The sequence below is a fragment of the Drosophila montana genome, unplaced genomic scaffold (assembly GCF_035044405.1).
Source record: "Drosophila montana isolate Dmon_TW-CO22-7 unplaced genomic scaffold, ASM3504440v1 contig_1411_1, whole genome shotgun sequence".
Taxonomy (NCBI): domain Eukaryota; kingdom Metazoa; phylum Arthropoda; class Insecta; order Diptera; family Drosophilidae; genus Drosophila; species Drosophila montana.
In genome coordinates, this window is record NW_026996364.1 from 7,544 (window position 1) to 32,014 (window position 24,471).

General features: G+C 37.6%; 1 protein-coding gene and 1 long non-coding RNA gene across 4 annotated transcripts in view; one reads left to right on the forward strand and one right to left on the reverse strand.

Annotated features, from left to right (window-relative positions):
* Ranbp16 (Ran-binding protein 16) overlaps positions 1 to 24,471 on the forward strand; it is a 32,901-nt gene that overhangs the window by 5,478 nt on the left and 2,952 nt on the right. The window lies entirely within an intron of this gene.
* On the reverse strand, positions 1,955 to 24,471 carry LOC135429600 (uncharacterized). 2 transcript variants are annotated; one of them, XR_010436430.1, is made up of 5 exons: positions 24,026 to 24,471; positions 4,031 to 4,625; positions 2,675 to 2,740; positions 2,160 to 2,607; positions 1,955 to 2,094 (listed from the first exon to the last, which is right to left on the reverse strand). It is a non-coding gene; the product is annotated as an uncharacterized LOC135429600 (long non-coding RNA). The 2 variants fall into 2 exon arrangements; XR_010436431.1 differs by lacking the exon at positions 24,026 to 24,471 and adding an exon at positions 4,907 to 4,985.

Consider the following 24,471-nt stretch of genomic DNA (forward strand, 5'->3'; position numbering starts at 1 on the left):
TGGTTTGGTAGAAAATCAATATATTTTAAGCCGATTCTAATATAATTTCGTCCAATAAATATATTATTATTTAAAATAATTATTTAAGCCATTATTGTCATTTTATCTATGACGTTCTATTAGTTGGGATATAATAATTTAATTTAAAGAAATTATATATGCAAATATTTGCATCGACTTTAAAATACTACCGAGCTAGCCTCATACATTCATATGTAAATACAAATTTGGGATAGGTCATAGTCATCGCTAGAATACTAGCAACATCAATTTCTTTGCAAGGAAAAGCCAATGCAATGGATAACAACACATATTTACATATTTTGATGTACTCATGCATGCATAATTCATACATACAAACCTAGGTGCTTGCACGCCATTGGAAGAGACAAGAACTTCTCTCCAGTATATGCTGTCTAACAACAAAAGTAAAATCAATCTACGTGTGCTAATTTCTAAACATAGTTATTGGACAAGGTGCGCTTTGTGATCAAATTATTTTACTTTTAAAATTGCCTGTAAAATTTATCATTAGTATCTAGGGTAATTTATCATTTAAATAAAGCGCATTTCATGGATAAAGCAAAAGTACTTTGCGTCGATCGTAATTATAAAGTCTTTCCGCTCAATGTACTTCGAAAAAGAAACGACGCGGAGCACCATCGACCAGTTTTGCCGAAGCTAGGCTGGCGACTAAATTCTTTGCTCGTGTTAATGCTGACACAAGGCGCGACTTCGGCATTCGTTCGTCTGCCTTTTGGAGACACGCATTTATATATAAATAGATACTTATATATAACAGATACATGCATACTCATACACAAAAAAAGATAAACTCACTTATTTGATTTTTATCTATTTGATGTGTATTATTAAAACAAGCTAAAACGAGAAAGTAAGAATATCTTTGGCACGCCGAAGATTTAATATCTCTGTAGTCATTTCTCTTCTGCAAATATGTTATAATAGTGAAGCTCAGAAATGCTGAGTTTGATGAAAATATCTTGGAAAACATCATTTTTGCCATACAAGAATCTACATTTCGTTCGATCTTTCCTATGGCGATGATGATAAGATTTCGTATATATATGAGGTTCATAGTGGTACAATTATATCCGGGGTTTGGTCAAATTTTCCATACCAGGGTTATAGTCAAACTACTAAATGCCGAGGTTGGTCGAAATACATATCTTGATAATCAAAATAGTTTTCCATACAAGAACCTACTTTTGGACCGATTGTTCCTATGACAGCAGTATGATATGTACTGCCTGCAAAAGAGAGACGGACCTATGTAAAGTTTCAGGGCGATAGCTTTAAAACTGAGAGACTAGTTTGCATAAAAACAGACAGGCGGACATGGCTATATCAACGCGGCTGCTGATACTAACCTAGAATCTATCTACTTTATGGGGTCGAAGATGTCTCCTTCTATGCGTTATACATTTCATGACAAGATTATAATGCCTTCTACAAGGGTTTAAAAACAATAAATGCCCTCTGCTGCGTTTCAATTCGCGCCCTTATCATCCGAACTTATTGCCTCATAACTCGACGAAATACTAATTTTTGGACTATTTAAGGAGAAACCGTGAGCTAACAGCTATGTCACAGCATACACTGCAATCCCACTTGCAATTGTATTTATAGAGTGTCAAAAAGACCCAGCGGACCAAACTGTTGCAAATGTTATCGCATACTGGTGAAATTCGAGACTTAACCCAACAAAACTCACGCAATCCAATCGGGGAAACGATAGCAATATAATTCATATGTCGTTCAGTTTGTGGCAGTGAAAGTTTTATTTACGATTGTTGCAAGAAATAGGGTTAGCGAGCCTTTGGTAATATGTTATGCGAGCCTTATTGATATTTCTAGAGGTTCTGATAAAATATTTTCTGTGATACATTTATGATTCAAAATATCATTATAAATAATATTTTATTTAAACCGGCAACAATATTAAAAAAGTCTTAAAAGATATATTTTCTTATTTTTGGCATCAGGCTTGACTAAGCGCGACACTCTTTCCTGCGCGTATTGAAAAAATGTTTGTTTTACGCGGTCAAAGTCACCGTCTTCCAGCGCAAACTTCTGTTTGTAGACAAGAACAAAAAAATTTAATTTGAACAAATACAGGTTATAAAAGTAATGCTTACTCCGATTTGCTAATGTGGTTCGAAGGCCTCTAACACATATTTTTTGTTTTTCCGTCGCACGCCAGGAGCATTGTTTTGCAACATCGTCTGGCCCCAGGAGCTGCTGATGGAAATGTCGTGTTTTTCAGAGCTTGCGAATAATTCAATGATCTTGAGGGACATGTCAGATTTATAAGCGAATAGTGAAATTATTTAATTTAAAGCTTCTTTGCCAAATTCTTGGAGGATTTCTCTTCTTTGAGACATTCTTCAAATGCCTCAAAGTCTCCAATAGTAGCGTTCGGTGCACTTGGCAGCGTCAATTTCGCCTTGTGTGCCTCTCGGCAAACTCGTCCCTTTATAAGATAAATTTCGTTTCTTAATTAAATAATTTCTCCTCCTTGACGATCAATTTTCGTCATCATCTCATTTGTTTTGTCTATGCGTTGTCTTAATAGGTTCAATATTTCTGCAAATAAATTTTTTTTTTAATACATAAAATATGCATTCAATGCGAAATTGTCTCATTACATTACCGAAGTTATTGCATTGAATTTTTTAAATAATATTTCCTTGAGTTTTTGATGGAATATTAGATAGGTCTAAAAATAGATGAAATAAAAATGAATAAATTATATATAAAATGTAAAATTATGTCAATATGTTACCTGCAAGTTTGTAATTTGGACGTGTAACTCACTCCAATTTCGCTGCGAAAAAAACTGTACGACGAACTCATAAACGTTATGTAGCACTACTTTCAAGTTGAAATTGAATTGGTTTGAAGAGAAAAGGTGGAGTTTATGGTTCTAGGTCAACAACTAATCGGCTATGCAACATTTTATTTTCAATCTTAATAATTTTATATAATGTATATGTGTTGCCATACTTTACGAAAAGAAGCTATCGCGATCTTTAAGATCAAAATACCAGTGCTTATATGAAATTTTACCGTTGAACCCATTAACTTTTAAAGTTTTTTCTTTGAGGACGACTTTTAAAATACTGCGTTCTGCAGTTCGGTTGTATAATTGCTCCAAGGAGTAGTCCAACGTTTTACCCATTTTTTTGACGGCTCAGAAAGTTGTCGATTAGAAAGGACCTTATGGTCAGAGAACCATAATTTAAAGTTTGTTTGCTTAAATGTTTAAGCAATGCAAATTTTATGTAAGCATTGGAAACATATAGAAAGTAGGCACTTGGCTTACAAAGTCATTTAACAAACTGGATGCAAGAGAGTTTTGTGTAACATAAAACTCCCTGTGTAGAAGAAGTGTAATTCTTAAGCTAACTAATATAAAATGATTTTATAAACTTGATTCTATAATGTCTTTCAAGTCAATGGGTCCAGTATATAAAAAAAATCTAACGACATTATCTAAAGATCTAACTTCTCTATTGAATTCTCTAGGTAAATATTTTTTTAAATTCATCAGTTTATTAAGAGAAGAGATGAAGCGAGTGCCGTTTTCGGAAGCTATCATTGGTTCGTGGTGTATTACATAATCCTCTGAAAAGTACTCGCCTATTAAAAGTTTTTCCCTTCTGATTTAATAAATCAACTTATTTGGAAGAATTTGTCTGCGAATTAGGAGAATTAATCACAGAGGGCATGGTATTTCAAGATAGAAAATTCCAAATATCAATTAGAGCATTTATTTGCGATGCGCCGGCCTGCGCCTTCATTTTGTGTTTGAAATATCACTCCGTGTTTTATTCATGTAACCAATGTTATTCCATGAACACTGAACAGAAAAAATAGCTGCCAAAGTGTCTTTTGTGGATATGCATGTATGCACTTGCGTGCTTGTGTGTGTCTAGCCAAATTGCATGCCTTGTTAGTTGTTAGGCTAAATACTTAATAAAACACATATATAAAATAGCTTGCCTACATGCATAACTGTATTATGTCGTGTCATTTTTTTCTCTCTCTCTCTCTTTCACTCTAGCTTTCATTGATATCGTCACACGACAACAACAAGAAAAGACACTTTTCGCTTCCACTTTTTTCGTTTTGTTCTTCGACAGACACACATTTTCTGTGCGACCGAACGAATGTGTCCTGTTAAGATATTACTGTTGGACATAACAGCGGCAATCCTCAAGCAAAAGCACGAACAGAGTACACAAGCGCAACGAAATAAAGTGTTCGATGGACAGCGAATCTGCTTCTTTTTTTTCTGTTTATTTGAGTGCTGACCGCATTGAAAATAAGTGTTGACTGTTATTTGCGACCTCTGAAAATTAGTAAGGAAATTAGTTAACGCGTCTTTTAAACCATAGTCAACATACTCACCTAGCTCAATAATTCGTTTTACATTACCACGTGGAGTACATTTTAAAGTACCAGGAGTTTTTTCGCAACAGTAAAAGCAAATCATTGCCTTCCCTTTTGCCGATGTTATCAGCCAGTGAGACAGTTATTAGCAGTGGACAGCCAATGCGCTAAGCGACTATTAAATTCGGTTGAACTGGAATGTTCCGTATCTGAAAATGAAAATGAATTCAATTAAAATTTTATTTTCACCTCATTTATTTTTAACAATCTCAATTTTTTTCTGTGACTTGTTTTACATGCTGCGCCTCGCAAATAGTATATTGCCTGATTTTTCTTTTGTAACGCATTTTCACAACTTTCCTTATTGTTTTAATTATTATTATTTTTATTTATTAATTGCTCGTTGCGCAGATATTAAATAATATTGTGAAAAGCCGCAAAATAGTGTAGTTATTAACAAACACTTTTTAATTACTTAAAAAAGACATACACAAGAGTAGGAAGCAAAAACAACACAGTATCCGAATGCCGCGTCATTTTTTCTCTCTCTCTCTCTCTTGACGATGTTGCACACTCTGAGCACGTACGACAAATTCCGCGTCGGCTTTATCATATCTTCGGCTTTAAATATTTGAAACAAAAACAACACACCATTCTCTCTACTGTACTTGAATTTATATCGCAAAGATCTCACTGCAACACTCGTGTGCGAGTGTTTTGCAATACAAAAATATCCCACTCGTTCTCTGCTCACATACGAGCTCATTTGTGAGCATTTTTAGCTAAAGGCTCGTGTGCCGGTCCGCTAGGGAGCGCAGGCATATGATTGTATTTGTGCACATGTACACAGACAATATGAAAAAAAAGTGTTCTATAATTACTTCTGTGTTTCTTAACCGATCTTGATGAAATTTACTGCAATCGTTCCTAGTGTGTCAAATAATGTAGTAGTTGGAAGGGCTTACATTCGTAAATGCGGTCAGATTGACGGAGAAAAGGACAGCCAGACATGGATTCAGCTCAGCTATTGTTCTCGACCAAGAATATATATATATACTAGCGGGTATAACCCGGCCTTGCCGTGGCACGTATGTTATAAAATCAAAGTTTTCTAAAAGCTTTGAAAATGATTTTGAAACTGATCGGACGGGAATCAAACAAACTTAAAATTCACCAAAAAAAACTTTGAAATGCATTTTCCACCGAAGGAGTTTAGATTTGGCGAGAAATGTGAAACACGTCTCTAATGATTTTTCTTATAGATCTTTGGAAATAAGTTTAAACACAAAACGTCATCCACCAAATCTTCGACCCCCATTTGCACCAAGGAGGGATGGATTTTTCAAAAAGTGTGAAACACCCCTCAAATGAATTTGAATATAGATCTTTGAAAATGAGTTAGGTGCCGATCGGATGGTAAACAAAAAACTTTCATACAACCGTTTTCCGCCAATTTACTACTGTTGCGGGTGGAATTTTCCAAATCGTCGAAATACGTATTCATTAAGTTCTTATTGAGAGCTTTGAAAATAAGTTTGAAGCAAATCGGACACAACTTAAAACTTCGCACAAAAAATCTTTAAATCGCATTCCCCACGAAGAAGTTTGAATTCTGCGAAAAGTGTGAAACACGTCTCAAATGATTTTTCTAATAGATCTCTGGAAATGAATTTGAGTGCGAAACGTCACCCACTAAATCTTTGACCTCCATTTCCACCAAGGAGGAATAGATTTTTCAAAAAGTGTGACACACCCCTTAAATGAATTTAAGCATAGATCTTTAAATATGAATTTGGGGCCGATCGGATGATAAACAAAAAACTTTCATACAACCTTTTTCCGCCAATTTACCACTGTTGCGGGTGGAATTTTCCAAATCGCTGAAATACGTACTTATTAAGTTCTTATGAAGAGCTTTAAAAATAAGTTTGAAGCAAATCGGACACAACTTAAAACGCCGCCCAAAAAATCTTTAAATCGCATTCCCCCCGAAGAAGTTTGAATTCTGCGAAAAGTGAGAAACACGTCTCAAATGATTTTTCATATAGATCACTGGAAATGAATTTGAGCGCGAAACGTCACCCACCAAATCTTTGACCTCCATTTCCACCAAGGAGGAATGGGTTTTCCGAAAAGTGCGAAACACCCCTCAAATGAATTTGAACAAAGATCTTTGAAAATAAGTTTGGGGCCGATCGGATGGTAAACAAAAAAGTTACATACAAACGTTTTTCGCGATTTTTCCACACTTGCGAGTGGAATTTCCCGAAACCCCGTCTTAACGTGCACCTACATCACATAAGGTAGCTACAGTGAAAATTTCAGCTTCCTAGCTCTTACGGTTTGGGCTGTGCGTTGATCACCAATCAGTCAGTCAGTCAGTCAGTCAGTCAGTCAGTCAGTCAGGACAAACAGTTTTATATATAGAGATATATATATATTAAAAAGTTTAAAATATATAGTTTTTAATATTTATTTGTTGGCTGGCTCGAAACATTGTTTGTTTTAACAAACACGGACCTCGAGCCAGCCAACAAATAAATATTGAAATATGGAAAGAGCCATCAATATATATAGTTTTTATATATATTTCCACTTTCAATGGGAGCAGAGTAAAAAAAGGTCAAGCCCGGGTCAACAAATGTTGAGGTATTAAAATTTTTAATTAGTTGTAGAATTAGTTGTTAGTCGTGTTTTGAATATGCAAAATATTTTATATTAATATGTTTTCGATTATATTTAACATCTTCAATATTGAAATGCAGCGAAATTAAAAATTTTTTTATTTTTACAATAAACCCAGAAATGCATAAATGGGTCGCACCAAAATCGATAAAGATGATAAGCTGTTATTGGCGAATAGGTGAATTAGCAATGAACAGCAATTGAGTGACAATATTGGGCTTAAACAGATTCTTGTCTTTGATTCGTGTTCTTGTATATGTGGCTGTGGAACACGGCACTTGAAACGCTTAAAAGCATTAGGAAGTCCACGCGACACTACCTCCAAAAACGCTTCTCCACATAGAAGTGATACGTTTGGCTGCGGAATCGTCAAGTAAGGAAATTGACTAAAGTCAAGACGTCAATTACTGCTATTTTTTTGTATTGCAGACAAGAGGTCAATATTATATAAACCAACGTGCGCGGCTAGTAAAACTTGAGAAGACCGCATCAATTGAACGGTGATTTTTGGCCATCTTAACAGCGTCTCCTCATTGGCCGCCAAAATGGAGTGAACGGTGATATAAAGCACCAATATAGCCTATTGCACAGGCAATATGCGTGCACTTCTTGACGAAGCATTTTTGAGGAGATCTCGTGCGCACATCAGTTTTGTAGCAACATAGGCCGCAATAAGTCTTGCCGCTTTTAGTGGGCAGACGGACTATAAATTCTACGGTTGTCAATCGAGCAATATGAAGAACACGATCTGCTCCCATGAGCAAATCTCTCTGCTGAAACACGTTAATTGAAAAGTCAGCTAAAGTTTTGTTCGACGAATCAGAACAATTATCAGTGTTTAATGAACAGCTAAGCATATTATCTGGTATTGTTTGTGCAATGACTGCAGCTATGCAAGTTACAAACCGAAGTTGGCGATTTGGTTTTTCGAAGTTAGAGTCGGTTAGTAAATCGAGTGGTTACTGAACTTTAGTTAAAAAATGCTCGACAGGGAATTAAAGTATCGAAGTGTTTCAATCAGCCTAGCGGTACCTAACAGAACAACACTACTGTGCATATTACTAATTGGCTTAAGTGTTATATTCTTTTCATCTGCAAGCTTGGTGGATAGATTGCCATAGCAAAATTAATAGTTTTTACCGTCCGACATCGCTGTTCCAGATGTGTAGCTATGTAACTCCACAAAGGTATACCTTTTACGAAAGTGGAATCCACTAACTTCTCTTCTCACTTCGCTTGCGAGGTTTAGTCCAGTTTTTTCAGAATAATCTGCATGATGGATGATGCTTCTAGCAATCCTTTTTGGAATTCGCAAGCTTTTTAACGCGACTTGGACAGACTACTTACTTAAAGCTACACGTGAACCATCGGCCACAGTTTTGAGCCCCAGTATCTCAAACATGTGTGCCTCAAGAACTTAACGCTTTTTAATAAATCTCTTCTCCAGTAAATTGAGCGGAATGACATAATTATCGTTTTAAATATCCAACGATTGAATTGCGTCCAGCAAGTGTTTTTATTTAGCTGTAGGAACAGGACAACATTTTATGAAAGTCTAGACCTTCTAAGCCTTACATATTTTGTAAAGTCTCCAAACGTTTATAAATTAAAGTTATTTGCGCTTAAGAAAACTAACTTTTTTGGAAGAGAGCAATACCTCGAAGGGAATTTTGTTGTTGCCTCGGTAAGCATTCATGAAAAAAGTATGAAATACCATCGTCTAGTACCTTGACGCCATAATAATATTTGGATTTTTGCCAAAAATAAACGAAATGAAAATAGCAGCACGTAAATATCTTCTATGTTTTTTTAACGGTCTTAATGAAACTTAACATTATTGTTGTAGCTTCAATTGGAGTTTTTATTTTTTTGATTTTTCAGGATTGGGAGGAAGTATCTAAAAATCGAAATATTCATATTCGTTTGATATACATTTTTATCAGTTCCGTAGATTCTGGACAAATACCCGATCATTTGAAATAAAGTTGATCTACGTGGGAATAAGTAGAGCCGTTAATCAAGATTTCAAGTGTCTAGCTCTTATATTTTGGGAGATCTACATGTCAATACACGCGGGCAAGCAAACGGACATAGTTATATCGATGTCCCAGAAATATAAAAAAGAAATCTGTTAATTTACCAAACTCTACAACCAATTGCCCGTTACTTTACACATGCTGTCTCAATAAAATTCATGGGATTTTTTTTATAGTCATCACAAATTTAGTTCTTTAAGATGGAAGAGTTCTGTAGCTTTGTATATTAAGCTAAGCACTGCATCTATTAATACCTTTTAATCTATTTTGTTTCTATGACTTCGTTTTAAGCGTATTTGAATTTCGGTATCTAATGCCTTCCCTGGTTTTAAATTTCGTATATTTAATACAATAAAGATTCAAAATCAAACCGGCCTTCTTGTATGAAAAAATTGAGGAAATAGTTTTTTAAATTCGTAATAATACCCGTATAATACCAGTTCTATATGGCAACCGACGCACAATATACGTATTTTGATTAACAATATGAATGTATATAATAAATTTAATTTTTTTCTTTTTAATTTTTAGTCAATGTTTTCTTTATTTTGAAGAAACAAATGGTTTATTTCCCTAACTATTGAACTTTTCTAATTAATAAATTAATTAATAAATTTTAATTAATTAATTACGAAAGTTCTTCTGAAAATAGTCACACAAACCAAGAAAAATAGCTAAAACAGAAAGTCTAAATTTAAAAAAAATCCTCTTTTGACATTGCATTTCAGTTTAAGGGGTCCCAAATCTTAAAGGGCAGATAGCTAATTAATAGTTTGTTACTGCTTCGAATACATTTCCCAAGTATTTATTTGGCCGATGACCGGCTTCGGTTAAGTTTCGGAATAATCTGTTAGCAATTATCACAACAAAATTGTGGTGGCTTCTACCTACTTAATAAGCTATTATAGCTTATATACATATATTATTTTATATCCAGTATCTAAAGATTTCGTCGCGAAACTTTGCTTTGTCCCGTCTTTTGCATGAAGGCAGTACTTATACCGGATGCAGCCGGATGGATGACCTACATCACCTTATAGCCAATAAAATGTTCAGTCCAAAAATTACGTTCTTTTATGAAAATTTTTTAGTTGCAAGATATCAACCAAACTGGTCATTTACGAGTATAGAATGCGTATTTTTTACCCTACCCAAGAGATATGGATAGCTCTGTCAATTTTACAATTTGTAAGGATAGCATCTAAGATTGCGTCATTGAGTTCCGTTATTAAGGTTATTTAGGCTTAAATTCAACGTGGTCTGAAAGAGCTGCCAGACAGTCTCAAGCGAAGCATTGTATATCTCGGCCTCCATGGTATCTATTTTGGCCTTCGTACATGTCTTTTAACATCGTGTCTGGGTTAACCCCTTCCTCTGGGATGATCTGTTCCCACTGCCTGTGGTTGGCTGCCAATAATCCGGATCTTCATCTTGCTGCTCTTTGTGCAAAAGTCAGTAGAGTTATACAAAGTGGTCGTTCAAGTCCCTGCTGTTGTGCTGCAGTAGCACAAGCGTGTGTTCCTTCTTTTGAGCTATTTCGGTTCCGTTTTCTTCTTAATGTGAGATGTTTAATGCAGAGGTCGCTTCACCGCCTCGCCATTTACTCTGATTACATTATTTACATGATTTACATTACTACTGCAACATTGTTAAGGCTTTGTGATCTCATTACGATTTTCTCCGGCCAGACACCATCTCGCCGGTGCCGTAGGTACCATATACGCTCCGCTCCAATGAGGCACTGTCTTAGTGGATCTGTGAGTGTTCCGATCTTCGGGAACTAGATTTATCAATAAGTGGACTTGGCCTCACCCTTTCTGTGTAACAGGAGACAAGAGGCCTGTTGCCAAGCCAACACCGTCAGACAGGGTTGAGTTGTGGGCTTAGTCCACCTACCTACTGTCTACTGGCCACACTACCCATTGGATTAACCGGCATCACTAGTAGTTGCAGATATACTTACGGAAAAAACTTATCGAAAATACTTTTGAAAAACTTAAATATACGCCAAATAAACTGACGAAACATGTTGACGTATTAGATAGAGTTGAATAAGTAAAACTCAATCTTAATAGCCTTAATCAGCTTAACTCACAGCTAAAGCAGCAGCGACTTGTTGACTTCAAACAATTGGCAACGGTGCCAATGCCGTGCTGACATCTGGTCCAAACTCGTCTTCGTTTTTGTTCGGGTACGAGACGCGCTCACTTGCTCAGGGAGGAAGAGAGTAAGAAATACATATAATTTGTGTGGTAGGACGGCATCGCTGTCTTTTATCATGCTCCCGCTACAGGAAACTGCTTTGGCTTTCTTTCAATGCTCTCTCGTTATATCTAGGGATCGTTTAAATGTATGTGTCTGTATGTGTCCGCACAAGCAACAATGCCCACAAATTCAATTTTTACTCAAATGTCGGAGGCATTTCTTCCGTTTTGAAGGGACGAGTAATAAAAAATAATGAAAGGGTTTGCCACGTCGATTCAAAATTCCTGCATTTAAGCTCGTTATCGTTGGTAAGCGTTGTCATGTCTGCATATTTAATATTTTGGACTTGCCATGCACGCACACTTTGTATATATGTATATAGAAGCATTTTTGCGCTTGTGTGCCTGTTGGTCCCTGCCTGCCTGTCCGATGCAAATTTGACAAGATTTTAAGTTTTTGTGATTTCTGAATTTCGAGCTCTACACACAGACACACACACACAAATGTGTGTGAATTTGCAGATCATGGGCTCAAAAGAAAATTTTATTGTTGGCACGCGTCTAACGCCTTCCTTTCTTTTTATGATTTCGGGTTTTGTTTTAATTAAATTTTATTATTATTATTTCCCAACTAATATAACCTCAATGATTCAATAACAATATATATTTTAATATGGAGATTTTTGCTGCTTGGCTGCTGTGATAATAAATTAAATTTAAAAAAAAATGTTTAGCATTGTCTTTAATGATAATGATTTTCTACCGAATCAAACAAACAAATTTGGGATTGATCATAGTAAGCGCAGGAAAATAAAATTATTTTCTTCGTCGGCAAAAGCCACTGACACACACATGCAAACATAATTGCCTCATGAGTTCGAAGTTGAGTGTACAATCTATTTGTAGCGTTTTCGTTCTTTGAACTGTTAGACCGCAAGCGTACCGATTTCGATTTCGTTCTCGGTTTTGTGTATGGCGTTGCTCATCTTAGTGTTTTTATTTTCTTTGATGATCAGATGACAGATCCATTTGGAGTCCCCTGCTCTTTATGGTCTTTTCTAATATTTTCGCCTTCAATTGACCTAGAGTTGGCAATTGATCTGTACATTCTATTGCTACAACAAAGTAATGCATTTCATCTTGGCTTTATCATAATATCATATTTTGTCCACACAGCCCTTTCGGCTGCACTTGTTTTTCAGCCTAAATACACTTCCACTTATTTTGAGTAATCTGATTTTGTTAACAAACTCTACCTTTTAAAGTGACCAAATTTTGTAGTAGTCTCCTGGTAATTTATCTATGATCATTATTCGGTTTGACATTCTTTTTGTTTTTTTTTTTATTTAATATGCGCTGGGATCGATCAGTGCCTTCTGATCCAGTTATAGTTAAATATACTTAATGAGAAACGACTGCAGTCACTTTATACTAGCAAGTCCTTTGAATTCTACAAAAAAGAAAATGTAATTGTGATTGTATTGTATGCTGTGTGGTGCTTCCATTTTTTTTTTTTTTTCATAAAAATTAAAATATGGCTGGAAGGGGTTAAAAGGGGCAAGTTCGGAACCAGCAGAGCAAATTTTTAAATTAAATTTACTTTTAATAATGCTAGCTATATCCTATACCTATTAATTAGTTGCTTATGGTTTTCGTTGAAGAAGGTTCATTACATCGCTTTTGCTTGTGTTTGGCCAAATCTAAAGCTAAAGCTAGAACCTTTTAGTTATTTAATTAATTAGTGATTGATAGGGCGAATACAAAAATGTAAATCATAGCGCAAATAGTCAGCGCATAAACAAAAGAACGTAGAAACTTCGTTGAACATAGCCAAGTATATGCCACCACGACCAGCAACAATCAAAGCAATGATACTATCGCTATAGCAACTCATGAAGGACTTCATGACGCTTAAGAAAACTGCAATGCAAGACTCATGCGAAATTAAAATATATTGATAAAATTGCTTGTATCGTCAAGTGCATTAGTGAATGAAAAAAATGCATAGAATTTCTCTAAAAATGACATACATATGAAAATAAAGTTAAGACTCAAACAGAGACATGTCACCGTGTGCCGACCAAATACTTTAAAGAAACTGCTAAAGTCTAAAAGTTTTGGTATGTAAAATCAAACTAACAGCGACACCCGTTGAAATCATGCCGGCCTTTAGAGATAAATATAAAGACGACAAGAAGTATAAAACTGATCTTTAAAAAAACAACTCTCAACTGGAAAAAAACAACTATGCAGAGCAACTCAGAACTCTTGATGGTAGAAAAACACCTTAGGCACCCAATTCTAATAGATGTCCCCCTCAGGAATAAAAAAAGTATATATAATATTCACGAAAGAAATATGCAGACCCAAATAGAGGCAGACTATGGCTCCAATTCACTGCTAACATGAATTGGGGGTTACGTCTTAAAACTCCAAAGCAGCTGTACAACGCGCTCATTAATTCACACAACAAGCTCGTCTATGTGTTTCTGAGTAGGTCTATATACTGACCAGCAGACACTAAATAAAAGCCCCTGTCTAACCTATTTCTCAGTGACTAAAAAGATTACGACAAACATTGTGACCGGTCAATCAGTCCTACTTTATCTCCCGCATTTCCTGCTTATAGTCCCATAGGATCACAACAAATTGACTGCAGCATAAAAAATATGTACTTTATGTCTAAATTCCATAATACCTACAGACGGCGATATTCGCCAGAGTCGCTTACATCTGTGCTAGCTACAGCTGCAAACTTCTTAATATCGCAAGAGAGATGCAAAGACAAGAACACCGAACTGCAGTTGTTTGAAAAGCGACGACTGCGAAGGAAGTGGCAGTCTAAAAGAGCACTAACTGTCAAGTATAGGCTGGAAGTTTCTACACGCAAGGGGCAAAAACTAGCGGAAGCAACCGTTCAACGATAGTACATCGAGCAGCTCGTTCCGATCAGCACAAAGCATCCATTGTAGAAAACCGACTGAAATCTTAGCGCTTCAATCGAAACAGTTAAGCCACTACGGAGTCCCACGGATTGCTGGTTCCGTAGTGACGGAGAAAAAGCGATTGGGTTTGCCATTAGAATACATCGTATACGGTTATCACGTCATTGTAAAAGTTATCAAGGAGCCGAGCCACTGAAGTCCGGAAAATCATGTGATTTTGGTGTGCGGAAGTCTGCCGACGCCTCAATGCAAAGGCAAGTCGATGATAGAGATGATTCGAAAACCGGGAAAACATAACACGCAGCCATATCCATACAAACCAATGTCTTTTAACCTGTCTTTTAACCTTAAAACTTGTTGATAAAATCTTCCTGGTGCATATCAGCTCATACCTCAAAACGAGCAACACAGTACTATAGTAATTTGGTTTTCGAAAAATTATGGAACGGTCGAGCAAGTTAATCTTAATATACCAGAAATTGGTGCTGCGTTTGAACAACGTGTTGCAATGTGGTTCCGTGCAATATTTCTTGACCATTAGACCGAGTCTTGCTGGACGTTCTATCAAAGAATTTGTGCACTGGGATGAAACACAAACATCTCACTCCAATCTACAATCGCAGCTGGAGTTGCTCCATGTTTCGGACAAATCCTCTACGTCCAGACCATGGCAGACGTCCTTATGGACTTGGATGTGGATATGGCATGAGAATTGGCGCATTCGAGTAAACAAAAATGCAAGCAAGTTACTTTTACTCCTTACTTACAAGGTGGCCTTCCTCTGGTCCTGAACACCGAGAGCACCCCCGTGCTACTTACATCTCGCAAGCACATATAAACAAATAAGACAAGAAGCATTTGAAACTTGAAGGAAGTAACCTTTAATGGGTAACGCTTGTTCTAACCTTAGCTTGGCCTATGTAGTCCTTCTGCATAAATTCTTGCTGTAACCTACCTGGACCGAGCTATGAGGCAACGAAAGCAGAACAATGTTGATATACATTTAGCACATCACGAAATCCTAATTATCCTCACTGCGGCTCCCTAATACCTCCGTTAGGAGAACATTCAGGGCTACTTGCCTATCAAACTCGTAAAATAAGATAATCAAACGCGAAACATCACGCAAAGCTTGCCACGCATTTAAATCCTATGTAAGACGACCAGCCAGTCCACCGCCAAATTTGATTTTGAAGGTCCGTTCAATTTAAATATAATTCATTAATAAACTGTAAAATAAGCTTTGGAAATTTTTGTGTCTACCATTTTTGGGGGTTCGCAATAACTATCGTAAATCTCAACCGATTTCAAAAATGCTATTACCAATGGAATGCCCATAGATAATTAAGCTTCAATTGACATTAGAATTTCAATGTTTTTAGATACCGAACTAAGATCAAACGAAATTTTAAAACCCCTTTTTTGAATTTTTTGGGAAAAGGGCAGTTTTTAGCAACACTATGACATCTATATAATTCCGATTTCCGATATTTTTTAAAGTTGACGTATTATGTTGATATTATTTAAACTAAAAACTGTTGACTTTGATTAAAATAATTTCAAAAATATAAAAGTTATCCATTCAACGATTGGTTTTTAGTTGGGGTTTTAGGTTACAGAGACCCAAATTAATGAAAAATACCGGATTCATATAGCGTGGTTATATGCAATTGCAAGTGTTATTGTTAATCAATATTGAGATTTAAAGGAAAACACATTCTATAATTTTGAAAGTAGTAATATTTTTCATGCAAATTATGGTAATCATTTTATTTAGCCATACCTAATTATTTTACTATCTTTCATTTTTTAGTTATCGCCACCAGCCCGCTACCACAGCATCAATAAAATCAAGTAATTTGTATTGCCCACCAATTTAAGCCACAATGTTAATGAAATTTTCAAAATACGCGAATACGCAAAAAGATATAATGTTGAAAATTTCATGAAGATCGGCTAAAAAACACACAATTTATTCAATGCGTGTCTTTATTGAATTCTACTAGCAGCATTGCAATTGCAATTGTATTCTATTCTGGGCTGTGCGTATGTGTTGTTATTTTAATTCGTTTTAATTTCATAAGCGATAAATTGGTATGGCCGTTGAGTAGAGACAGTGCCAAGTAGTGTGGTCTGTTACGAGTTCGAGTCCTATTGAGGGAACTGTTTTTATACCCTCAACCCATTGAAAATGGGTAAAACGGGTATAATGTTTTTTTTGCGAATGTATGTAACAGGCAGAAGGAAGAATCTCGGACCTCAAAAAGTATATATATTCTTGATCAGCATCCATAGCCGAGTCGTTCTAGCCATGTCCGTCTGTCTGTCCGTCCGTCCGTATGTATGAACGCAAGGATCTCAGAACCTATAAGAGCTAGAGAAAAATTAGCTGTAGGTCCTCCGAGTGCCCGCGCAGATCGAGTTTGTTTCCGATATTCGATAACTTGCCCCGTTTCCAAGTAATCGATAATAATCGATATCGAAATCCTGTTTTTTGGGCAAATTGAGGTAAATAATAAGATCTAGATTCACCAAACTTGACATGTAGTTTCTAGAATAATATATAAATTGGATAAACGTTAGTTATTCGTTTTATTTTTTATTTAATAATTGATTTTAAAAAAAAAAGCCGCCCGGATTACGAATGAGTTATTAACCTTAGACGTGGTGTCGCAAAGCATTAAAAGGTGAACTTAACTTAAGACAATATAAAATCACTTATCAAGCTACAAAGAATCAATATAACGCTTAGCTTGCGCCCCGTGCGTTACCTGATATGCAAAGACATCCGTGCAGAGCTGAGTCAGCGTCTGTTCTAGGGTCAAACCCGGTCGCGTTAACTTGTGTTAACTACTTCCCTCTCAAGTTAAGGCCGCCCTCGGCCGACCCTTTTCAGCGATCGTCTCGTTCATCCTTTGGGCCGCAGCTTTCTTCCTGATGATCCGCGGATAGGTGAGGCTGATGCAGATGACTGTGCCACAGGCTGCTCCAAGAAGAAGCAACAATATGGTCAAGCTGATATTGCCAATTTCGTCTCTGACTTCTTGTTTTGTCACCAAATTGCGTTCATTTCATCGATGAAAGTAAGGCCGATGCAGATGGCTGTGCCACAGGCTGCTCCAAGAAGAAGCAACAATATGGTCAAGCTGATATTGCCAATTTCGTCTCTGACTTCTTGTATTGTCTCCAAATTGCGTCCATTTCATCACCCAGGGCCTCCCTGAGATGTTCTGCATCCACATTCAGAAGTTTTTTCACATGTGACTGTGGAAACAGGTCACACAGCCTCGCCGTCTCGTCTACCATGCGCTCATATTAAGATATTTTTGCTGAATGTCGGACGAAAGCGAACTCATCCCATACAAAGCCCTGGTCGTCGACGATCGGAATGTATCTAGCGTGTGAGTAGTCGATGACACGTGCCGAAGTCGTCGTGAGGATAAGCAATACCAGAAACCCAAACCTGAGGAGTGAAAATTAATCTTTTTTTTTGAAGAAGAAGAAGACGAAAAAGAAAAAAAAACATTGAACAACCCATCACCGAACTTTTCTAGAGTGGGGTGCCGAGTGGCTTATACTTACATCTCTAGCAACTTAATATAAAAAAAAAAAATAACAAATGGCACAATAAAATAAAAAGTAAAATGGGCTTACCTAAGGTTGTCCTTGTGGACCACCCTCCACTTAATGAGAACTGTGGTTCCCAGGTCAGCTTCCACGGCTCTTTCTTCACACAAAGGCGTGAGTATGTTTCCAAGCCTGCGATTGGATTTTACCAACACTTTCTCGCCAACCTCAAAGACCCTGTTTCGCCGGAAATCATTCTCTCCAGCTCTGAGTGTGTCCTGTGCCCTGTGCCCTTTTAAGCTTATTTTGAATCTCCGTCTGAGATTCGCCTGGGAGCGAACGGACGACGTCAACTGGCCGTTTATCAGTGACCGTATGGATTGTCTTTCAAGTTCTCTATCGTTCTAGAAGGGATTGGTTGAACTATGGCAAATGTCGAAAACTTGTCAATACAAGTCAGAAAAAACATGTAACATTTCCCCTGCATGTGACGGAATCGGTGTCTCACCAATTTCTTGTTTCTTAGGGCGTCTGTCGTATTTAGCCTAGCGCAGGTCTTGCAGTTTTGTACAATTTCGTTGGCCATTTTAGCCGTTTTTGGGAAATAGTACTCTGAGAGTTCATTCTCTTGAGCTGCTCTGTGGTCTCTGTTGTGTTCTGTGATGAGAATTTCTCTTCTCTCACTAACACTGAAAATGTCCACAACACGATTTGTACAGTGCCAGAACTTGGTAGTTGGAAAATTCCGAACCAAATCGTCCTGCACCAGCGCCAAAGTGTAAAGTGTAAATCGCAGTGTAGCGCATTTACCACATTAGGTTTGACTACTTCCTCGAGAAGTGATTCTCTGCAGGTAAAACTTAGGGAGTGTCGCCTCTTGTTTCCAAACAGGATAAAGATACGCTTTAGTGGGAAACGTGCCTCTTCAAGAATTATCTGGTTCCGGAAACAGTCCAAGGGTTTATCTTTGGACTCAATGGTGTAAGTCAAGGAGAGCTCACTATGAGCTGTTGCGATGCATAAGTCAGCATCTTGCTGGCTTAAATCGTTGACCTGTTGCCTGGACAAGGCATAGGCAACTAGATTTTTTTTTCCTGGTTTGTAGAATATGCGAACGTTAGACTCGTCAATGCGTGCTTTCCACCGCTTAATTTAAGCGTTTGGGTTGGAATCAGACACGGCGAAGGCCAGTGGCTGGTGGTCTGTGAAAATGTTGATGTCTTTTACACCGTATAAGTAGTGACGCAACTTGCAAATGACCCAAACAATGGTTAGAAGCTCTCTTTCGTTCGTGGCGTAGTTAACTTCTGGACTTTTTAATGTCCTAGAGGTCATTGTGATGGGTCGCCCTTCTTGGGAAAGTACTGCTCCAACGACATATCCCGAAGCGTCGGTCGTTAGATCAAACGGCTTCTTAAAGTCAGGGTATCGAACCATGACATCCTTGGATGCCAATATGTTCGGCAGTTTCTAAAAAGCACTGCGTTGGTGATCAGAAAATTCGACTGAAATTTTTCGTGATCTATGTTTGCTGACTGACCCATTTTCACCCTTTAGGATGTCAAAATCTTTAATAAAGTATCTATAATAACTTGCGAGTCCCATGAACGATCTGACTTCAAAAACTGTCTTGGGCTCTGGGAAGTCCTGAATGGCCTTAACCTTGTCGGGGTCCGTTGTGGCACCTTTACTAGTGACAACAAATCCAAGGAAATGTACACTCTTCTTAAAAAAGGGAGATTTTTCCTCAGATACCCTCATATTTGCTTCATACAAGCCTTTCAACACCCAGTCGACATGTCTGTCATGAGATTTTTCATCTTTCGAGAAAACGATGACTTCATCGACATAGACGTAACATGACTTGCCGATCTGTTCTCGCAGTATGTCATCAATCGCCCTTTGGAAAATGCTGGCGGCGTTTTTTAGGCCGAAAGGAAGTTGACAGAATTCATACCCTCCGTTCGCGCTCTGCAAGCGTGATTTGGTGATGGCCAGACTTAAGATCCAGCGTCGAAAAGTACTTGGCTTTACCCAAATTTCCCAGAATCATAGAGATATTGGGCATGGGGTATCTGTCCGCTATGGTTCTTTCATTTAGTTTCCGAAACGCATATTTCGGTTACCCATTTCATCTGTGCCCTTTTTGTCAACCACCCAAATGGGATTGTTATAGGGAGAAACGGATTTCTGAATTATACCATTTTTCAAAAGATTTTGAATCTCTTTATTGACGAATTCAGCTGCGCCCATAGGATATGGGTACAGTTTAGCATAGATAGGTTGTTCGTCAACAGTTCTAATAGTGGCTACTACCGCGAAAGTCTTTTTCCTATTTTTAAAAATTGTTCTGTTATCAGGGGAGGTGCGTCTGCGCAATCTACGTTAGTGAAATTGACATCCACACATCTAAGATACAATATTGGTTCGGAATTATTGCCAAACTTGAGTTGGCTGGAGCTTAGGCAAAGCTCTGCCCTTACTTGTGTTAACAGGTCGAGGCCTATAGTCCCATCAAATGTTGAAAGTTCTAAGAGAAGGAAAAAAGAGTGGGTGGAAAATGGATTATCGACTGGACGGACTCCTTTCAGGCCATGATGCGGACGAATGTAATTTTTTGCCGCACCCGGGTCGAAGAGGAACTTCATCTGAGTCCCCTCTACTTCCCGAATGATGAAGAGCAGCAGGGACCTACCCCTTAAAAATTGAGGGCGTCAGAGTCCCCGTCCGAATCGTCAGCTATATGCGCCTTAGCATTTTTTGCTGCTGCTGCATACTCCTCAGATCCACATTCTTGGCTCTGAGTTGTGTGTCCGAGTTGACGTACGCTGGCGCCTGGGATGGCATCAGAACTTTGACATTGAAGGGTCAACGTCCATTGGTTGCTGATCATTGCTGCCGTTGCTTTGCCTACTACTACGCTGGTCGGTCTGTTTGGGTTGTTGGGGCTGTTGGGGCTTTTGTTGCCGTGTGTTATGTAGGTTTTTCGCAAGGGCAGGCTGTGCCTCGACTGCATCTGGGCCCTTTGTAGATGCTGGGATTGAGGCTTTTGGTTGGGTTTCCGAGCCCTATCCACAATGCTTCTGGCATAGTTGGTTGCAAAAGTGTATCTGTCGTGATTATCTTCGATTTCCTGTGCGAGTGCTAAAGCAGAGGTAAGATCGAGCGGATGTGCCGCAAATAGAACATCGGAGTGACTGCGCCTAAGGCCAGAGATAAATATGCGCAAGGCATCACCTCTAAGCTTCTCGCACATGCCTTTTGCTAGTGCTGCGTCATACGTCATGTTGACTTTGTTTATGACTAAAGTGAGTTTCTTCTTGTTTATGAGTAAAGTGAGTTTCTTCTCAACATCGTCAAAATATTGAGGCAAGGTGAGTTGCCCTTGTCTGAGGGTGCCCATTTCTTGTTCGATAACATGAACTGGCCTCTTATCACTGTAAGTGAAATCTAAACGGTTGATGATGGCATTAAAATTAAGTATTGTGGCAAACGAAGACAAACCCGCGTCGGCCGAACTCCTTATTTTGCTTCTGATAATTATGACTGCCTGGTAATGGCGAGAGCTTGCCGCCAAGAAACATAAGTTTCTTACGACCCTGTTAAATCTGCCAGACACTTGACCGCATCCAAAGGCTCGTCGCAGCGAATGCTGTCTACGATTTATATTTCTTCGAACACATCCATTGGGGGAGCTGGGACCTTCAGATCTGTTACTTTTTCTGTTAACTTAGCAATTGCCGGTTGAAGTTCTCCTTAAAAGCTGCATCTCTTCCATTGAATGCCCTTGCCTGTGCATCAAGGGCAGCTGAAACCGCTGACTCGACTAAAGCCCTAAGTTTCTGGGGATCCATATCTGTTTTGTTTTAATGCACTGGGTTTTGCTGAAAGTCTTCTGCGTATGGGTTTACCCTAATGTCGTCGCTATCTGAGACCACCGAGTCAAAATTTCTCGAGCTGGGGTCCCTATATTTTTCGAATACAGTTGCTATAGGAAATGACAACTAGGCACAGAATCAGATTTGCTGATAGAACATTCAATGGTCCATTGGATTTGCAGAACAAACTGACCGACAGACAAAATAGCACAATACAGTATAGTGAATTATTTAATTTTTGATTTCCTCACGCAGTACTTAAAACCTGTTATAAATGAATGGCTCACTTACATGGTTTCTTACGGGGTTATGGGGTGTTTCTAATTTTATATTACTGTCTCACTCGCTGAAGCTGGGAACAACAAAATTTTTGTTGCTGTCCAGATAAGCTTGCCTGCTATACTGGTGACACACCGCTGCCCGAAGAGCTCCAGCAGCTTCAGCTGACCTAGTTGATGTACGTCAGGTACACTGCACTGTCGAATTTGATCACAGGTTCACGTTACGTCGAAGGCTGTGAATACGGCACTGATTTTTTTTCGGTTGTATCGAATAAAAGTGCCTCAATGTTTGATGGCCGACTTCTTGTTAAGTTGATTTTCTTCTAACAAAATATTAGAATGTTTTTGATTGAAATCATCGGCTAAGCGACTTGGTAGCGAGCGCGGGAGCTGAGTCAGGCCCAGAGCTGAGTCAGCACCTGTGCTGGGGTCAAACCCGGTCGCATTACCTTGTGTTAACTTATATATATCAAGCATCTTTCATTTTATAGCTATCGCCACCACCCCAATATCACCACATAGCTATAAATCAAGTAAAAACTCCAATTAGTATTGCCCACCAATATAAGCCACAAATAAATGCAGTATAATTTGCTTAGCTGCCTCGAGTACTTTGCACAGACATTAGAGGCAGCTATCCTTAAAGGGCAGTTAACTTAATTTATGTTTTTCCTAAAAGTGAATCGATTTCATAGTAACCTCTATTTATTTTTAAGTTGCACTGAATTCTATTTAACAGTACTAAGGTAAATAAATCAATTTGATATTTGATATGATTTGAATTTTATAAACTTAATGTATTTTAATTAAATTTAATTCAACTTCAATACAGTTTATTGTATACATAAGAAAACCAAATGCAAAAAACAAAATTTGCAAAATTTGAGCATAGACGGCGCAGGTTACTTACATGATATTCATAGAAATTGGCAAAAAAAATACTGCCGATAGGAGGCGCTTAAGTGCATAAGGCTGTTAAGTTAGATGCCCTTAACGTAATTAATTTCATACAGCGAAAAGATAATTTCAGGCAGCTATCGTACCGATGCAGCTAAGTATCGAGGCAGCAAAGCAAATTATACTGTATAACACAATAAGATGTACTGTAGAAAATTTCATCAAGATCGGTTAAGAAACGCAATTATTAAAGAAAACCTGTTTTGACTTTCCTTGTATCAGTAGCAAGCGCAAAATTCTAGAATTTCTGTATACATGTACACACACACATTCATGCACTTCTGCTTTGAATTATATCAACAGCATTGCAATTGCGATTGTATTGTTTACTGTGCTGCTATTTTAATTCGTTTTTTACTCATAAATATTCAATTATTGGTGTGGCTGTTGGGTAGAGGCGGCGGCAAGAAGTGCGGTCTGCTGCAAATTTAAACCCTGCCAAGGGAACTTTTTTTTGTAAATTTATCTTTATTACTACTAAAGTGGACGAGCGCGTTGGTGTTGAAATAAGAGGGTTCAGGGAATCCCCTAGTCGGGAGCTTCCGACTAGAACCTCTTACTTGTTTTTAGTTTTGATTTTGATGTGCCGATGTACCCGCTATTGTAATTATTGTTGTTGTTGCCGCAACATGGTATTTTATAAAAACATAACTTTTGTCCATCATTGGAATTTTTGCCAGTTCACTTGTACATTTAATGTGTTTATGAAAGGAGTTCAGTTCTTTCAGAATGTTACTTCTGTTTTGTCCGTTAAGGCAAAAACGTCGTTTACATATTTCGTCAAAAGTCTTGGTTTTATTGTCAATGTTTTTAGTAATGTTGTCCAACAGCTCTTCCATTATTATGCCTTCGATTACTCCTTTTAACAGTATATATATTTTGTCTTCATATTAAAAGTACCGGATTTAAATAAACTAAACTAGTAGTGTGGGGTTTTCTCTGCAACTTTTTATTTTTGTCACCCTTGGGCTCGTTTTGTTTGTAGAACTGTTAGTTTTGGTGTGATCTCTAAAATTTTCTTTTAAGCTACTAGTATAGCTTACTATAGAGGCGTACCTGTTAATTTAACTCCATTTCTTGGGTAATTGTGATAGCTCGGAAAGGCGTTCTATCAAACCAGATACAAGCCATTGTATGCTTATTGTTAATTTCACAGCTTTTTTTAAAGGTATGGTTATGTTGATACATATTAGCGAAAAGACGTTTACGAAAATTTTACTTTAGAAACAACAATATTTTCCTTTTTTGTCGGCCTAAATGAAACAATAATGTAAAAAAACAAATATGTTACCGCAAAGAAGACTATGTTTTAAACTTTTTTTTTAAGTGCTTGTATTTTATCTAATTTATCCGGGTAATTGGCGCCACGCATGTTCTCTCTTCTGTATGTCTGACCATTTATTAGCAAATTAAAGTTGTTTTATACTGGATTGATAAGTAACATATTTTAAATTGTCTAATAAAATTAATTTATGAAAATAATATCGAATTTTATGTCATTT